At 46.5% G+C, this 20,027-nt stretch overlaps 1 protein-coding gene across 2 annotated transcripts in view; it reads left to right on the top strand.

Annotated features, from left to right (window-relative positions):
• Positions 1-20,027, top strand: part of OTOP3 (otopetrin 3) — a 130,115-nt gene that overhangs the window by 27,680 nt on the left and 82,408 nt on the right. The window lies entirely within an intron of this gene.

Raw genomic sequence — 20,027 nt, forward strand, 5'->3', positions numbered from 1 at the left:
AATACAAAGAATAGCAGGTTTACCCAGAATCCTTTGCAGTAATAAATAAAATTTGCTATTTTGAAGATTGGTGAGTGCATCCTGCTTTTTTTTTTTTTCTTCTGCTGTTTGGAACACATATGCTATTTTATGGTTTTGCACCCGATATCTTTTTTGGTATGGCTATTGCTGATTAGATATAACTTTTTTATACCGGTCTTCCTGAAGATTATGGATTTGCTTGGGGCAGTGCCGCCCATACGCCATTTTTTCTCTTCTAGTCGTTATCAAAATATGCTAGTACCCACACAAGCTGTGTCCCGTCTCTCCTATGTGGATGGGCTGAGAAGGATAGTGAGCAGGAAGAGACGGAGGAGGAGATGGAGAGTTGTTATCATGGTGGAGAGATGGAAGTGTTGGCTATATGGCAGTGTTGGCACATGTGGCAGAATTTACAGTGCCTTGTGAAAGTATTCGTCCCCCTGGAACAGTTTTTGAATTTCCACAAAAATTTAAAATAACCAATAAATTTTGTTCAACTTCACAATTGTGTTCCACTTGTTGTTGATTCTTCACCAAAAAATTACATTTGGTATCTTTATGTTTGAAGTATGATATGTGGGAAAAGGTTGAAAAGTTCCAGGGGGCCAAATACTTTCACAAGGCACTATATGTACTGCTGCCTTGCCTTGACCCTCGAATTACATTCATCTTGCACAAAAAATAATACTGTTTGTTCACCCTGCTAGACCCATGCTACAAGGTGAACTTTCCATCTCTTCTTCCTTAGACGGAAAGGTCTTCTAAAATGGTGCTGTACAAGTAGGCCATTGTGGAAAATATGTTTAAAAAATTCCCATCAGACAACCCAAGCAGCAGAGGATAGCTTCCTTGCCCAACCAAGGAGGAGAGATGAGGGAGACACAGCAGAGGCAAGGGTACACTGTCAAAGGCCTGGGCCAATTTCATGACACCCTCCCAGCATCCAAGCCCTCATGACCTGGTATTTTTGACAAGGAGGGAAACGATTTTAAAGATGGTCAAGCAATACTTCGCCGACAAAACCAGCGTACTCCCTAATTCCTCTGGAGCTTTCAGCTATTGGGTCCCAAAGCTGGACATCTGGCATGAGCTGTCCCTCTATGCCTTGGAGGTGTTATGTTGCCCTGGTGATAGTGTCTTGTCTGAGTGGATTTTTAGTGCCACAGGGGGTCATAACTAACAGGTGCTTTTGACTGTCAACAGAAAGTGCGGACAGGCTCACTTTGATAACAATGAACAAAGCCTGGATTACACCCGACTTTTCCACACCACCGGATGACAGCAGCACATAAAGTGGTTTTAATGTTCAAAATTTGAATGAAGCCCACCAGTTGTTACCTTGTAAGGTCTATGTTTGACTGGATGACCCTACTTAAAAAATGTTCCTGGCTTTCCACTTTGTAAAAAGCTTTTATGAGTGTAAAAATACCACAACTACACTTTCTTAATTTTTTTATGAGGCACTACAGTTGGAACCTTGAAAGGTGTATGGATAACCCTGCTTGTAATTACTGACAGGCTTTGCACTGTGGGCATAGCTTTAATGAGTGTAGGAGTAGCACAACTACACTGTGTTCACAATACTTGATTGAGGCACAACAATTGGTGCCTTCAAAAGTGTATGGATGACACAGCTTCTAATTTTGGGCAGGATTTTCACTTAGTACGCAGTCTGTCTGAGTCTAGGAGTATTACTGCATTACAATTTATGAATGTGTATGAAAACCTCCTTTATGTCTAATTCAGAGTGTATCTGAGTCCCTAATTTTTGGTACTTCTTGCTTCCTTCATTAATTACACTAAAATTTCCCCTTTAAGAAAAAAATCAAAAATTCCATTTTGGTTTACTTAAATTATATATATATATATATATATATATATATATATATATATTTTTTTTATCTTTTTTAAATGAATCCCTATATGCAAGTTAATATACAGGAAAAATTGTTTCTTAACATCTTTTTTTCCTGTAAACTCCAATTTCTCATCGATTTTGAATGTTTTATTGTCAGTCCTTAAAGTGGAGTAAAAGTGTGACACCATTGTTCTCAGCAGCGATCTGGGAATCTGAGATGCTTCCAGTAGTGATGAGCGAGTGTACTCGTTGCTCGGGTTTTCCCCGAGCACGCTCGGGTGGTCTCCAAGTATTTATGACTGCTCAGAGACTAAGTTTTCGTCGCCTCAGCAGCATGATTTACAGCTATTAGCCAGCTTGATTACATGTGGGGATTACCTAGCAACCAGGCAACCCCCACATGTACTCAGTCTGGCTACTAGATGTAAATCATTCAGCTGCCGTGATGAAAACTAAATCTCCGAACACTAACAAATACTCGAGAGGTCACCGGAGCGTGCTCGGGAAAACCCGAGCAACGAGTACACTCGCTCATCACTAGCTTCCAGGGATCTTCCCCATCCTGTGCTACTTCTATTCAACACTTTTTCCATCCATTTCAACATTTTCAATGCCTCATAGACCTCCTTGTAGGGTCTGCCAGAAAAGTGCATGGATTTCCCATTTACTCCCATTATACTCATTACTCAAAACGAGCACCCGAGCATTTGAAATTGCTAGATTAGAGTAACGAGCCTCCAAGCATTTTAGTGCTTTCTCATCTGTATTTATAACATATCAGAACACAATTTTTACTAGAATTGTTTGTAAGCTATACCCTGTACTTTAATATCTTGCTATGATTTAATTAGTCCAGGGTGAGTCAGGACAAGCCCTAATACATATTTGGCTGCCAAGTCGTATTAACAAGACAAGCAGAAACCGCCTTTCTTTGTTGAGAAATTCATATTATTTAAACCTCTGTGGTTTAAAAAAAACTAAATGTGATTTGCTGTACATGATATCAGGGGCAGACACTAACAGCTTGGGGCCCCTGTGAAGGAAATGTGTTTGGGCCCCCTTTTATGGTGACAGAGGTACAGATATATATATAGCGACCAGTGTCGGACTAGGGTGACAAAGGCCCATGAGTAAAATTGACTTTGGGGGGGCCCACTTTTCACCTTCATGTAAATATTATACTAATTTCATTCACAAATTTACCCATATCACTATTTAATAATAAACTGGGTAGATGGTTAATAATGAATGATGAGATGCTGCTTTTTTTCTGTACATAGTGAATCAAGTGAATTATGCTAAGTACTGTCCATACACTGGGGTTGGGGTCCCAGATCTACACAGGGGCTCACCGGGGCATTCCCCTGTTACCCTGTGGGCCAGTCCGAGCCTGATATATATCTTACATAGTCTTGTTTATTATGTATATTGCCGTCCCTTATTACACAGTGACCTCTCTTGTAATGTACAGCACCATCCCTTACATATCGGATTACATAGAGCCCTGTCTTTATCACATACCATCCTCTCTTGTCTATAATATAACGCTAGGAGCGTCACTCTGTCCGAAGCCTCTATAGACTGCGCAAGCGCAAGCGCCGGCGCAGTCTGGGCCTCACAGAGTGACGCTCCCGGGAGATCGCGGTATGCGTAAGCACTGAACGCATACCGCGATCTCCACCGGAGAGTCAGGGACCGCCAGGAGGGAGGGTAAGTATACTCACCTTTCCCGGTTCCAGTGCTGCTTGCGGCTCCGTCTCCCGGCTCCTCTGCTCCCGGCTCCGGAGGGCGCGGACTGCGCAGGCGCCGATTCCTGCTGCCGGAATCGGCGCCTGCGCAGTCCGCGCTTTCCGGCGCCATTTTCTTGAAGACACACTCCGGCTCCACTGCAGGTGTGTCTTCAAGAAAATGGCGCCGGAAAGCGCGGACTGCGCAGGCGCCGATTCCTGCTGCCGGAATCGGCGCCTGCGCAATCCCCGCTTTCCGGCGCCATTTTCTTGAAGACATACCTGCAGTGGAGCCGGACGATAGGTGAGTATGGTATTTTTTTTTTTTTTATATGGCAGCAGCATTCGGGGGCATACACACTGGAGCGGGGGGCATATAATACAATGGTGGCGCAGGATGGGAGCAGCACATGACAGAACGGGCGCAGGATGGCAGCAGCACATGACAGAACGGGCGCAGGATGGCCGCAGCACATGACAGAACGGGCGCAGGATGGCCGCAGCACATGACAGAACGGGCGCAGGATGGCAGCAGCACATGACAGAACGGGCGCAGGATGGCCGCAGCACATGACAGAACGGGCGCAGGATGGCAGCAGCACATGACAGAACGGGCGCAGGATGGCAGCAGCACATGACAGAACGGGCTCAGGATGGCCACAGCACATGACAGGATGGCCGCAGCACATGACAGAACGGGCGCAGGATGGCCGCAGCACATGACAGAACGGGCGCAGGATGGCCGCAGCACAAGACAGAACGGGCGCAGGATGGCCGCAGCACATGACAGAACGGGCGCAGGATGGCAGCAGCACATGACAGAACGGGCGCAGGATGGCAGCAGCACATGACAGAACGGGCACAGGATGGCCGCAGCACATGACAGAACGGGCGCAGGATGGCAGCAGCACATGACAGAACGGGCGCAGGATGGCAGCAGCACATGTCAGAACGGGCGCAGGATGGCCGCAGCACATGACAGAACGGGCGCAGGATGGCAGCAGCACATGTCAGAACGGGCGCAGGATGGCCGCAGCACATGACAGAACGGGCGCAGGATGGCAGCAGCACATGACAGAACGGGCGCAGGATGGCCGCAACACATGACAGAACGGGCGCAGGATGGCAGCAGCACATGTCAGAACGGGCGCAGGATGGCCACAGCACATGACAGAACGGGCGCAGGATGGCAGCAGCACATGACAGAACGGGCGCAGGATGGCCGCAGCACATGACAGAACGGGCGCAGGATGGCAGCAGCACATGACAGAACGGGCGAAGGATGGCAGCAGCACATGACAGAACGGGCGAAGGATGGCAGCAGCACATGACAGAACGGGCGCAGGATGGCAGCAGCACATGACAGAACGGGCGCAGGATGGCAGCAGCACATGACAGAACGGGCGCAGGATGGCAGCAGCACATGACAGAACGGGCGCAGGATGGCAGCAGCACATGACAGAACGGGCGCAGGATGGCAGCAGTACATGACAGAACGGGCGCAGGATGGCAGCAGCACATGACAGAACGGGCGCAGGATGGCAGCAGCACATGACAGAACGGGCGCAGGATGGCAGCAGCACATGACAGAACGGGCGCAGGATGGCAGCAGCACATGACAGAACGGGCGCAGGATGGCAGCAGCACATGACAGAACGGGCGCAGGATGGCAGCAGCACTTGACAGAACGGGCGCAGGATGGCAGCAGCAAATGACAGAACGGGGACGCAGGATGGGAGCAGCAAATGACAGAACGGGCGCAGGATGGGAGCAGCAAATGACAGGATGGGAGCAGCAAATGACAGAATGGAGGCGCAGGATGGCAGCAGCACTTGACAGAACGGGCGCAGGATGGCAGCAGCAAATGACAGAACGGGGACGCAGGATGGGAGCAGCAAATGACAGAACGGGCGCAGGATGGGAGCAGCAAATGACAGGATGGGAGCAGCACATGACAGAACGGGGGCGCAGGATGGGAGCAGCACATGACAGAACGGGGGCGCAGGATGGGAGCAGCACATGACAGGATGGGGGCGCAGGATGGAGCAGCACATACCAGGATGGAGACCATATACCAATATAAATGCTCGCCACCCGGGCGTAGAATGGGTTCAATAGCTAGTTAGATATATAATGCAGTGACAGCTGATGGAACATGGGAAAGCTTCTTTCCTAATGGAGGAGGCTGATGGACTGGTCTTATGGTCAGATATCGCTCCATCAGCAGTCATTTTACATCTTACAAGAGAGGACTATGTAATAAAGAAAGGGCGCTATGAATAACAAAAATAAAAAGAATACATTATGTAAGAGACAGCACTGTACATAACAGCAGAAAAAGCTATATAATAGGGTACGGTACCATATATAACTAGTGAGGATGGTGTGTAATAATAGTAAAAGAGGAAGCTCTTACACTAAGGACGGCACTATACAAATAAATGAGCACACTATATACTAAGTTATTATGCTATACATATATATTGCTATATTCCTGTAATTGTGTGCAGTGTCGGTGTGCTGCCCACTTTTACAGACGCATTAATAATGTTCTATTCTGGTCCTCAAAATCGGATCAGAACAGAACATTCTCTGACCCTCACGGATCTCACTCTCAGATCCATGATTTTCATGGATGTGTGAAATGTCCTATAAAACTCTACGAGTCTGTGTGCCATCCGAGAAAAAAAATCTGACAGCACACGGACATTTCACATAAATATGAGAATGTGGCCCAAGGAATTCTACAGATAACATTATTACTACAAGTCACACAGTGCAAATACAGAATAATATTTACAGCCAGGCACTAACCGCTGACGTCTCGTCTGATTAGAGTTGTTTTCTGCTGTTTCTTCTCCATCTGGTCAGACCTTCATGTCGACATCTCCCAGTCACGTCATGTCTTGTCATGATGATCATCACAGCCCTGAAAATAGCAAGGTCAAATATATTGTATACATACATGTCTCCCCCGCACTGCTCCCCTGACTACATATACTGTATGTACTTCACCATTAATATACTATTAGCCACAGACCAATCAAAATATAAAGTGATAAGAAGCACTGTATCTCCAGTTAATTATAATCTCTGCCGCCCAATAATATAAAATATTCAGTCTGTGACTCTCCCCAATTAACTGTAAGGCTATGTGCACACGAAAAGTATGTAAGGGTTCACAGTACAAGCATAGTGAATGAGATTCCTGAAGTCTCATGCACACGTTGCTCACTGTTTCCTTGCAGATTTGCAGCACATTAAAATCTGCATAATGTCATTTCTTGCAGCGTATTTCTCCCATACTAATGAGTAGGGGAAAATATGCAAGAAAAGCATGTCAAAAACATGGCAAAAACAGTATGTTGTGCAGCGTTCTTCCTCCCAACACATTAGGATATGCAGCGGAATTTTCTCCTGAACGTGTGCACATAGCCTTAGTCCCTGTCCTGTGTCGCCCCCATTCATTATAATTATAGAATTTGGGGGTGAGAGAAAACATTATCGGGTACTGAGCATGCTCCACCCCCTCCCAATTCATTACAAGTCCCTGACAGCGCCTTCTCCAACCTTTCAATTCATTATAAAGTTTCCTATGCATCTTACTTCCTCTTCTCCCCAATAAATTTTAAGTCCCTGATAGAGTCATAATGAATTGTGAGAAAAGTAAGGACGCTGTCAGGGACTTAGCACCCTCTCCACCACCAAATTAATTTTGCATCCATCTCCCACCCCCATCATTATCCTCTCTCCTACATCAATAATTGTCCTCTCTCCCACCCTCACCATTGTCCTCTCCCCATATCCCTTATTGTCATCTCCACCATACCCATCATTGTCCTCTCCCCACATCCCTTATTGTCATCTCCACCATACCCATTTCATTGTCCTCTCCCTCACATCCCTCATTGTCATCTCTCCCACCTCCTCATTATCCTCTCCCTCAAATCCCTCATTATCATCTCCCCATCCCATCATTGTCCTCCCCCCACATCCCTCATTGTCATCTCTGTTGTGAATTCTGTGGCAGAGCTCCCTCCTGTGGTCACAAGTGGTACTTCAGCTGATTCTCTCTATGAGCTTCCGTTGGTGGAGGAAAGTGGTACTGCGGCTTCTGAGTTTCCTTCCTCAGGTGATGTGGTGAAGTCGTTAGGTGCTGCTCTATTTAACTCCACCTAGTGCTTTGATCCTGGCTTCCAGTCAATGTTCTAGTATTGGACTTGCTTCCTCCTGGATCGATCCTGTGGCCTGCTGCTCTGCATAGCTAAGTTCCGCTTTTGTGATTTTTGTTTGCTGTTTTTTCTGTCCAGCTTGCTTATTTGGTTTTTTCTTGCTTGCTGGAAGCTCTGGGACGCAGAGGGTGTACCTCCGTGCCGTTAGTCGGTACGGAGGGTCTTTTTGCCCCCTTTGCGTGGTTGTTTGTAGGGTTTTGTGTTGACCGCAAAGTTACCTTTCCTATCCTCGCTCTGTTCAGTAAGTCGGGCCTCACTTTGCTAAATCTATTTCATCTCTACGTTTGTCTTTTCATCTTACTCACAGTCATTATATGTGGGGGGCTGCCTTTTCCTTTGGGGTATTTCTCTGAGGCAAGGTAGGCTTATTTTCTATCTTCAGGCTAGCTAGTTTCTCAGGCTGTGCCGAGTTGCATAGGGAGCGTTAGGCGCAATCCACGGCTGCCTTTAGTGTGGTTGGAGAGGATTAGGGATTGCGGTCAGCAGAGTTCCCACGTCTCAGAGCTCGTTCTATGTTTTTGGGTTATTGTCAGGTCACTGTATGTGCTCTGACTTCTATGTCCATTGTGGTACTGAATTACCTAATCACAACACTACTGGAAGCCAAAGTACTAATGATTCTCAATAGAGGGAAAAAAGAAGTTCTGAGACCATTTTTTTTTCTCTGCACTGTGTTTTGCCTTTTTTTTCCCCTAGACATTTGGGTGGTTCAGGACACAGGTGTAGCGATGGACATTAAAGGTCTGTCTTCATGTGTGGATCAGCTCACGGCAAGAGTACAAAATATTCAAGACTTTGTGGTTCAGAATTCTATGTTGGAACCAAGAATTCCTATTCCTGATTTGTTTTTTGGAGATAGAACTAAATTTCTGAGTTTCAAAAATAATTGTAAACTATTTCTGGCTTTGAAACCTCGCTCCTCTGGTGACCCAGTTCAACAAGTTAGGAACATTATTTCTTTTTTACGTGGCGACCCTCAGGACTGGGCATTTTCTCTTGCGCCAGGAGATCCTGCATTGTGTAATATTGATGCGTTTTTCCTGGCGCTCGGATTGCTGTACGATGAACCTAATTCAGTGAATCAGGCAGAGAAAAATTTGCTGGCTCTGTGTCATGGTCAGGATGAGATAGAGGTATATTGTCAGAAATTTAGGAAGTGGTCCGTACTCACTCAATGGAATGAAGGTGCGCTCGCAGCTATTTTCAGAAAGGGTCTCTCTGAAGCCCTTAAGGATGTCATGGTGGGATTTCCTATGCCTGCTGGTCTGAATGAGTCTATGTCTTTGGCTATTCAGATCGGTCGACGCTTGCGTGAGCGTAAATCTGTGCACCATTTGGCGGTATTATCTGAGCATAAACCTGAGCCTATGCAGTGCGATAGGACTTTGACCAGAGTTGAACGGCAAGAACACAGACGTCAGAATGGGCTGTGTTTCTACTGTGGTGATTCCACTCATGCTATCTCTGATTGTCCTATGCGCACTAAGCGGTTCGCTAGGTCTGCCACCATTGGTACGGTACAGTCAAAATTTCTTTTGTCCGTTACCTTGATCTGCTCTTTGTCATCTTATTCTGTCATGGCATTTGTGGATTCAGGCGCTGCCCTGAATTTGATGGACTTGGAGTATGCTAGGTGATGTGGGTTTTTCTTGGAGCCCTTGCAGTGTCCTATTCCATTGAGAGGAATTGATGCTACGCGTTTGGCCAAGAATAAGCCTCAGTACTGGACCCAGCTGACCATGTGCATGGCTCCTGCACATCAGGAGGTTATTCGCTTTCTGGTGTTGCATAATCTGCATGATGTGGTCGTGTTGGGGTTGCCATGGCTACAAGTCCATAATCCAGTATTAGATTGGAAATCCATGTCTGTGTCCAGCTGGGGTTGTCAGGGGGTACATGGTGATGTCCCATTTCTGTCTATTTCGTCATCCACCTCTTCTGAGGTCCCAGAGTTCTTGTCTGATTACCGGGATGTATTTGATGAGCCCAAGTCCGATACCCTACCTCCGCATAGGAATTGTGATTGTACTATCGATTTGATTCCTGGTAGTAAATTCCCAAAAGGTCGACTGTTTAATTTATCTGTGCCTGAGCACGCCGCTATGCGGAGTTACGTGTTTCAGTCCTTTATGCATGACATCTTCCGAGAGTACCTGGATAAATTCCTGATTGTATACTTGGATGATATTTTGGTCTTCTCGGATGATTGGGAATCTCATGTGAAGCAGGTCAGAACTGTGTTTCAGGTCCTGCGTGCTAATTCTTTGTTTGTGAAGGGATCAAAGTGTCTCTTTGGTGTTCAGAAGATTTCATTTTTGGGGTTCATTTTTTCCCCTTCTACTATCGAGATGGACCCTGTTAAGGTCCAAGCCATCCATGATTGGACTCAGCCGACATCTCTGAAAAGTCTGCAAAAGTTCCTGGGCTTTGCTAATTTTTATCGTCGCTTCATCTGCAATTTTTCTAGTATTGCTAAACCATTGACCGATTTGACCAAGAAGGGTGCTGATGTGGTCAATTGGTCTTCTGCTGCTGTGGAAGCTTTTCAAGAGTTGAAGCGTCGTTTTTCTTCTGCCCCTGTGTTGTGTCAACCAGATGTTTCGCTTCCATTCCAGGTCAAGGTTGATGCTTCTGAGATTGGAGCAGGGGCTGTTTTGTCGCAGAGAAGTTCTGATTGCTCGGTGATGAAACCGTGCGCCTTCTTTTCCAGGAAGTTTTCGCCTGCTGAGCGAAATTATGATGTTGGCAATCGAGAGTTGCTGGCCATGAAGTGGGCATTCGAGGAGTGGCGTCATTGGCTTGAAGGAGCTAAGCATCGCGTGGTGGTCTTGACTGATCATAAGAACTTGACTTATCTCGAGTCTGCCAAGCGGTTGAATCCTAGACAGGCTCGTTGGTCGCTGTTTTTTGCCCGTTTTGACTTTGTGGTTTCGTACCTTCCGGGCTCTAAAAATGTGAAGGCGGATGCCCTGTCTAGGAGTTTTGTGCCCGACTCTCCGGGTTTATCTGAGCCGGCGGGTATTCTCAAAGAGGGAGTAATTGTGTCTGCCATCTCCCCTGATTTGCGGCGGGTGCTGCAAAAATTTCAGGCTAATAAACCTGATCGTTGCCCAGCGGAGAAACTGTTTGTCCCTGATAGGTGGACGAATAAAGTTATCTCTGAGGTTCATTGTTCGGTGTTGGCTGGTCATCCTGGAATCTTTGGTACCAGAGAGTTAGTGGCTAGATCCTTTTGGTGGCCATCTCTGTCGCGGGATGTGCGTACTTTTGTGCAGTCCTGTGGGATTTGTGCTCGGGCTAAGCCCTGCTGTTCTCGTGCCAGTGGGTTGCTTTTGCCCTTGCCGGTCCCGAAGAGGCCTTGGACACATATCTCTATGGATTTTATTTCAGATCTTCCCGTCTCTCAAAAAATGTCAGTCATTTGGGTGGTTTGTGATCGCTTCTCTAAGATGGTCCATTTGGTACCCTTGTCTAAATTACCTTCCTCCTCTGATTTGGTGCCATTGTTCTTCCAGCATGTGGTTCGTTTACATGGCATTCCAGAGAATATCGTTTCTGACAGAGGTTCCCAGTTTGTTTCGAGGTTTTGGCGAGCTTTTTGTGCTAGGATGGGCATTGACTTGTCTTTTTCCTCAGCTTTCCTGTTATGAAAACTGATATGAAGGCAATTCAGTACCACAATAGACATAGCGGTCAGAACACATACAGTGGTCTGACAAACACCCAAAATAATAGAACGAGCTCTGAGACGTGGGAACTCTGCAGACCGCAATCCCTGATCCTATCCAACCACACTAAAGGTAGCCGTGGAGCGCTCCTGACCAGAACCTAGGCGCCTCGTCACAGCCTGAGAAACTAGCTAGGCCTGAAGATAGAAAAATAAGCCTACCTTGCCTCAGAGAAATTCCCCAAAGGAAAAGGCAGCCCCCCACATATAATGACTGTGAGTAAGATGAAAACACAAACATAGAGATGAAACAGATTTAGCAAAGTGAGGCCCGACTAGCTGAATAGAACGAGGATAGGGAAGATAACTTTGCGGTCAGCACAAAAACCTATAAATAACCACGCAGAGGGGACAAAAAGACCCTCCGCACCGACTAACGGTACGGAGGTCGTCCCTCTGCGTCTCAGAGCTTCCAGCAGGCGAGAAAAACACCAATAAAGCAAGCTGGACTGAAAAATAGCAACAAAATAACAAAAGCAAAACTTAGCTTTGCAGAGCAGCAGGCCACAGGAATGATCCAGGGAAAAAACCAGTCCAACACTGGAACATTGACAGGAAGCATGGATCAAAGCATCAAGTGGAGTTAAGTAGAGAAGAAGCTAACGAGCTCACCAGATCACCTGAGGGAGGAAACTCAGAAGCTGCAGTACCACTTTCCTCCACAAACGGAAGATCCCAGAGAGAATCAGCCGAAGTACCACTTGTGACCACAGGAGGGAGCTCTGCCACAGAATTCACAACAGTACCCCCCCCTTGAGGAGGGGTCACCGAACCCTCACCAGAGCCCTTAGGCCGACCAGGATGAGCCACATGAAAGGCACGAACAAGATCGGGAGCATGGACATCAGAGGCAAAAACCCAGGAATTATCTTCCTGAGCATAACCCTTCCATTTAACCAAATACTGGAGTTTCCGTCTTGAAACACGAGAATCAAAAATCTTCTCCACAATATACTCCAACTCCCCCTCCACCAAAACCGGGGCAGGAGGGTCAACAGATGGAACCATAGGTGCCACGTATCTCCGCAACAACGACCTATGGAATACGTTATTTATGGAAAAAGAATCTGGAAGGGTCAGATGAAAAGACACAGGATTAAGAACCTCAGAAATCCTATACGGACCAATAAAACGAGGTTTAAATTTAGGAGAGGAAACCTTCATAGGAATATGACGAGAAGATAACCAAACCAGATCCCCAACACGAAGTCGGGGACCCGCACAGCGTCTGCGATTAGCAAAACGTTGAGCCCTCTCCTGGGACAAGGTCAAATTGTCCACTACATGAGTCCAAATCTGCTGCAACCTGTCCACCACAGTATCCACACCAGGACAGTCCGAAGACTCAACCTGTCCTGAAGAGAAACGAGGATGGAACCCAGAGTTGCAGAAAAATGGCGAAACCAAGGTAGCCGAGCTGGCCTGGTTATTAAGGGCGAACTCAGCCAAAGGCAAAAAGGACACCCAGTCATCCTGATCAGCAGAAACAAAACATCTCAGATATGTTTCCAAAGTCTGATTGGTTCGTTCGGTCTGGCCATTAGTCTGAGGATGGAAAGCCGAGGAAAAAGACAAATCAATGCCCATCCTACCACAAAAGGCTCGCCAAAACCTCGAAACAAACTGGGAACCTCTGTCAGAAACGATATTCTCTGGAATGCCATGCAAACGAACCACATGCTGGAAGAACAATGGCACCAAATCAGAGGAGGAAGGCAACTTAGACAAGGGTACCAGATGGACCATCTTAGAAAAGCGATCACAGACCACCCAAATGACTGACATCTTTTGAGAAATGGGAAGATCTGAAATAAAATCCATAGAGATATGTGTCCAAGGCCTCTTCGGGACCGGCAAGGGCAAAAGCAACCCACTGGCACGAGAACAGCAGGGCTTAGCCCGAGCACAAATCCCACAGGACTGCACAAAAGTACGCACATCCCGCGACAGAGATGGCCACCAAAAGGATCTAGCCACTAACTGTCTGGTACCAAAGATTCCAGGATGACCAGCCAACACCGAACAATGAACCTCAGAGATAACCTTATTCGTCCACCTATCAGGGACAAACAGTCTCTCCGCTGGACAACGATCAGGTTTATTAGCCTGAAATTTTTGCAGCACTCGCCGCAAATCAGGGGAGATGGCAGACACAATTACTCCTTCCTTGAGGATATCCGCCGGCTCAGACAAACCCGGAGAGTCGGGCACAAAACTCCTAGACAGAGCATCCGCCTTCACATTTTTAGAGCCCGGGAGGTACGAAATCACAAAGTCAAACCGGGCAAAAAACAGCGACCAACGAGCCTGTCTAGGATTCAACCGCTTGGCAGACTCGAGATAAGTCAAGTTCTTATGATCAGTCAAGACCACCACGCGATGCTTAGCTCCTTCAAGCCAATGACGCCACTCCTCGAATGCCCACTTCATGGCCAGCAACTCTCGGTTGCCCACATCATAATTTCGCTCAGCAGGCGAAAACTTCCTGGAAAAGAAAGCGCATGGTTTCATCACTGAGCAATCAGAACCTCTCTGCGACAAAACAGCCCCTGCTCCAATCTCAGAAGCATCAACCTCGACCTGGAACGGAAGAGAAACATCTGGTTGACACAACACAGGGGCAGAAGAAAAACGACGCTTCAACTCTTGAAAGGCTTCCACAGCAGCAGAAGACCAAGTGACCACATCAGCACCCTTCTTGGTCAGATCGGTCAATGGTTTAGCAATACTAGAAAAATTGCAGATGAAGCGACGATAAAAATTAGCAAAGCCCAGGAACTTTTGCAGACTTTTCAGAGATGTCGGCTGAGTCCAATCATGGATGGCTTGGACCTTAACAGGATCCATCTCGATAGTAGAAGGGGAAAAGATGAACCCCAAAAATGAAACCTTCTGCACACCAAAGAGACATTTTGATCCCTTCACAAACAAAGAATTAGCACGCAGGACCTGAAAAACCGTTCTGACCTGCTTCACATGAGACTCCCAATCATCCGAGAAGATCAAAATGTCATCCAAGTACACAATCAGGAATTTATCCAGGTACTCTCGGAAGATGTCATGCATAAAGGACTGAAACACTGATGGAGCATTGGCAAGTCCGAACGGCATCACAAGATACTCAAAATGACCCTCGGGAGTATTAAATGCAGTTTTCCATTCATCGCCTTGCTTAATTCGCACCAGATTATACGCACCACGAAGATCTATCTTTGTGAACCAACTAGCCCCCTTAATCCGAGCAAACAGATCAGACAACAATGGCAAGGGGTACTGAAATTTAACCGTGATCTTATTAAGAAGGCGCTAATCAATACAAGGTCTCAGCAAACCATCCTTCTTGGCTACAAAAAAGAACCCAGCTCCTAATGGCGACGATGATGGGCGAATATGCCCCTTCTCCAGGGATTCCTTCACATAACTGCGCATAGCGGTGTGCTCAGGTACGGATAAATTAAACAATCGACCTTTTGGGAATTTACTACCAGGAATCAAATTGATAGCACAATCACAATCCCTATGCGGAGGTAGGGTATCAGACTTGGGCTCATCAAATACATCCCGGTAATCAGACAAGAACTCTGGGACCTCAGAAGAGGTGGATGACGAAATTGACAGAAATGGAACATCACCATGTACCCCCTGACAACCCCAGCTGGACACCGACATGGATTTCCAATCCAATACTGGATTATGGGCTTGTAGCCATGGCAATCCCAACACAACCACATCATGCAGATTATGCAACACCAGAAAGCGAATAACCTCCTGATGTGCAGGAGCCATGCACATGGTCAGCTGGGTCCAGTATTGAGGCTTATTCTTGGCCAAAGGCGTAGCATCAATTCCTCTCAATGGAATAGGACACTGCAAGGGCTCCAAGAAAAACCCACAACGCTTAGCATATTCCAAGTCCATCAAATTCAGGGCAGCGCCTGAATCCACAAATGCCATGACAGAATACGATGACAAAGAGCAGATCAAGGTAACGGACAGAAGAAATTTTGACTGTACTGTACCAATGGTGGCAGACCTAGCAAACCGCTTAGTGCGCTTAGGACAATCAGAGATAGCATGAGTGGAATCACCACAGTAGAAACACAGACCATTCAGACGTCTGTGCTCTTGCCGTTCAACTCTGGTCAAGGTCCTATCGCACTGCATAGGCTCAGGTTTAAGCTCAGGTAATACCGCCAAATGGTGCACAGGTTTACGCTCACGCAAGCGTCGACCGATCTGAATGGCCAAAGACATAGACTCATTCAAACCAGCAGGCATAGGAAATCCCACCATAACATCCTTAAGGGCTTCAGAGAGACCCTTTCTGAATATAGCTGCCAGCGCAGATTCATTCCATTGAGTGAGCACTGACCACTTCCTAAATTTCTGACAATATACCTCTATCTCATCCTGAGCCTGACAAAGAGCCAGCAAATTCTTTTCTGCCTGATCCACTGAATTAGGCTCATCGTACAGCAACCCAAGCGCCAGGAAAAACGCATCAATATTACTCAATGCAGGATCTCCTGACGCAAGAGAAAACGCCCAGTCCTGAGGATCACCGCGCAAAAAAGAAATGACGATCCTAACCTGTTGAACTGGGTCACCAGAAGAACGAGGTTTCAAAGCCAGAAATAGTTTACAATTATTTTTGAAACTCAGAAATTTAATTCTATCTCCAAAAAACAAATCTGGAATAGGAATTCTCGGCTCTAACATAGATTTCTGATCAATAGTGTCCTGAATCTTTTGTACTCTTGCCGATAGCTGATCCACACATGAAGACAGACCTTTAATGTCCATTGCTACACCTGTGTCCTGAACCACCCAAATGTCTAGGGGAAAAATAAGACAAAACACAGTGCAAAGAAAAAAAAATGGTCTCAGAACTTCTTTTTTCCCTCTATTGAGAATCATTAGCACTGTTGTCTTCCTGTACTGTTATGAAAACTGATATGAAGGCAATTCAGTACCACAATGGACATAGTGGTCAGAACACATACAGTGGTCTGACAAACACCCAAAATAATAGAACGAGCTCTGAGACGTGGGAACTCTGCAGACCGCAATCCCTGATCCTATCCAACCACACTAAAGGTAGCCGTGGAGCGCTCCTGACCAGAACCTAGGCGCCTCGTCACAGCCTGAGAAACTAGCTAGGCCTGAAGATAGAAAAATAAGCCTACCTTGCCTCAGAGAAATTCCCCAAAGGAAAAGGCAGCCCCCCACATATAATGACTGTGAGTAAGATGAAAACACAAACATAGAGATGAAACAGATTTAGCAAAGTGAGGCCCGACTAGCTGAATAGAACGAGGATAGGGAAGATAACTTTGCGGTCAGCACAAAAACCTATAAATAACCACGCAGAGGAGACAAAAAGACCCTCCGCACCGACTAACGGTACGGAGGTCGTCCCTCTGCGTCTCAGAGCTTCCAGCAGGCGAGAAAAACACCAATAAAGCAAGCTGGACTGAAAAATAGCAACAAAATAACAAAAGCAAAACTTAGCTTTGCAGAGCAGCAGGCCACAGGAATGATCCAGGGAAAAAACCAGTCCAACACTGGAACATTGACAGGAAGCATGGATCAAAGCATCAGGTGGAGTTAAGTAGAGAAGAAGCTAACGAGCTCACCAGATCACCTGAGGGAGGAAACTCAGAAGCTGCAGTACCACTTTCCTCCACAAACGGAAGATCCCAGAGAGAATCAGCCGAAGTGCCACTTGTGACCACAGGAGGGAGCTCTGCCACAGAATTCACAACACTTTCCATCCTCAGACCAATGGCCAGACCGAACGAACCAATCAGACCTTGGAAACATATCTGAGATGCTTTGTTTCTGCTGATCAGGATGACTGGGTGTCCTTTTTGCCTTTGGCTGAGTTCGCCCTTAATAATCGGGCCAGCTCGGCTACCTTGGTTTCGCCGTTTTTCTGCAACTCTGGGTTCCATCCTCGTTTCTCTTCAGGGCAGGTTGAGTCTTCGGACTGTCCTGGTGTGGATACTGTGGTGGACAGGTTGCAGCAGATTTGGACTCATGTAGTGGACAATTTGACCTTGTCCCAGGAGAAGGCTCAATGTTTCGCTAATCGCAGACGCTGTGTGGGTCCCCGACTTCATGTTGGGGATTTGGTTTGGTTGTCTTCTCGTCATACTCCTATGAAGGTTTCCTCTCCTAAGTTTAAACCTCGTTTCATTGGTCGTATAGGATTTCTGAGGTTCTTAATCCTGTGTCTTTTCGTTTGACCCTTCCAGATTCTTTTTCCATCCATAACGTATTCCATAGGTCATTGTTGCGGAGATACGTGGCACCTATGGTTCCATCTGTTGATCCTCCTGCTCCGGTTTTGGTGGAGGGGGAGTTGGAGTATATTGTGAAGAAGATTTTGGATTCTCGTGTTTTAAGACGGAAACTCCAGTATCTGGTTAAGTGGAAGGGTTATGCTCAGGAAGATAATTCCTGGGTCTTTGCCTCTGATGTCCATGCTCCCGATCTTGTTCGTGCCTTTCATATGGCTCATCCTGGTCGTCCTGGGGGCTCTGGTGAGGGTTCGGTGACCCCTCCTCAAGGGGGGGTTACTGTTGTGAATTCTGTGGCAGAGCTCCCTCCTGTGGTCACAAGTGGTACTTCGGCTGATTCTCTCTATGAGCTTCCGTTGGTGGAGGAAAGTGGTACTGCGGCTTCTGAGTTTCCTTCCTCAGGTGATGTGGTGAAGTCGTTAGGTGCTGCTCTATTTAACTCCACCTAGTGCTTTGATCCTGGCTTCCAGTCAATGTTCTAGTATTGGACTTGCTTCCTCCTGGATCGTTCCTGTGGCCTGCTGCTCTGCATAGCTAAGTTCCGCTTTTGTGATTTTTGTTTGCTGTTTTTTCTGTCCAGCTTGCTTATTTGGTTTTTTCTTGCTTGCTGGAAGCTCTGGGACGCAGAGGGTGTACCTCCGTGCCGTTAGTCGGTACGGAGGGTCTTTTTGCCCCCTTTGCGTGGTTGTTTGTAGGGCTTTGTGTTGACTGCAAAGTTACCTTTCCTATCCTCGCTCTGTTCAGTAAGTCGGGCCTCACTTTGCTAAATCTATTTCATCTCTACGTTTGTCTTTTCATCTTACCCACAGTCATTATATGTGGGGGGCTGCCTTTTCCTTTGGGGTATTTCTCTGAGGCAAGGTAGGCTTATTTTCTATCTTCAGGCTAGCTAGTTTCTCAGGCTGTGCCAAGTTGCATAGGGAGCGTTAGGCGCAATCCACGGCTGCCTTTAGTGTGGTTGGAGAGGATTAGGGATTGCGGTCAGCAGAGTTCCCACGTCTCAGAGCTCGTTCTATGTTTTTGGGTTATTGTCAGGTCACTGTATGTGCTCTGACTTCTATGTCCATTGTGGTACTGAATTACCTAATCACAACACATCTCCCACCTCCATCTTTGTCCTCTCCACCACCCACTTCATTGTTCTCCCCACCACTCCTCATTGTCCTCTCCCCAGTGTATTGGTAAAATAAGCAAAACACAACAACACTCACCTCCCCATCTGTTCCTCCACAGCATCATCGCCAGCAACTTTCTGTCTGACACAAGCACACGGTGCATGCTGACGTCATCATGCCGCACGTGCCTATGTCAAAGACAAAGCGCCAGGCAGGAAGCAGAGGACGGATTCCTCTAGTTTCACTGCCTTTTTCTCCTGTAGGCAATGGAGCATATGTGTGTGTGTATGTGTGTGGGCATGTGTGCGTGTGTACATGTGTGCGTGCATTTGTGTGCCATAGAAATCCCAGATGAAAATCTGCTGCAATTTGCTAATAGATAAAGCTTGTTGCAGATTTTGAAGATCTGCAGTTGCAATTGTTTTATGGTGAGAGTATGGGGAGTTTCTTAAAATCCTATTCACTTACATTGTATGGACTCTACAATTACAGTTCTTCAGCAAAAATGTGTGAACTCATCCTAAAATGTCCTTCACATTTCATTATTTTTCACCAAACCAATAACAAACAAAAAGCTTAGCAGGAAAATATAATGAAAACTTTTAGACTTAATTGAATGTTGCTGCATAGATTTTGCATTGTGCGGCTGGCTCATGCATAATCACCAATCTACTTAAACTTCTCACTGTGGTCCTACAGTAAAGAGAAATAAAAGGATTGGAACTCCTGTAATTGTCAGTGGGTATCCCAGCGGTGGTATACCGAGTGAATAGAAATAGATTATTGTCTTTTGTGGCACAATTCCTTTAAATAGCTCCTGCCATTTAATACATACTCAAAGAAAATTTGGAATTATAGTCCTAGACTATGCTACATGTGGCATTACTAAAGGAAGTACATGATTTCCATTTATGGAGGATATAAGATACTATCTGGCGCTGTGGACTCCACCCATGAGGTACCACAGGTGTCAGCTTACATATATGTTAAGTGTTTGTCTGCAGCCTTGTACTTTCCTGGATGTCCTCCTCTATCTGTTGCATTG

The sequence above is a fragment of the Ranitomeya imitator genome, chromosome 2 (genome assembly GCF_032444005.1).
Source record: "Ranitomeya imitator isolate aRanImi1 chromosome 2, aRanImi1.pri, whole genome shotgun sequence".
Lineage (NCBI taxonomy): Eukaryota > Metazoa > Chordata > Amphibia > Anura > Dendrobatidae > Ranitomeya > Ranitomeya imitator.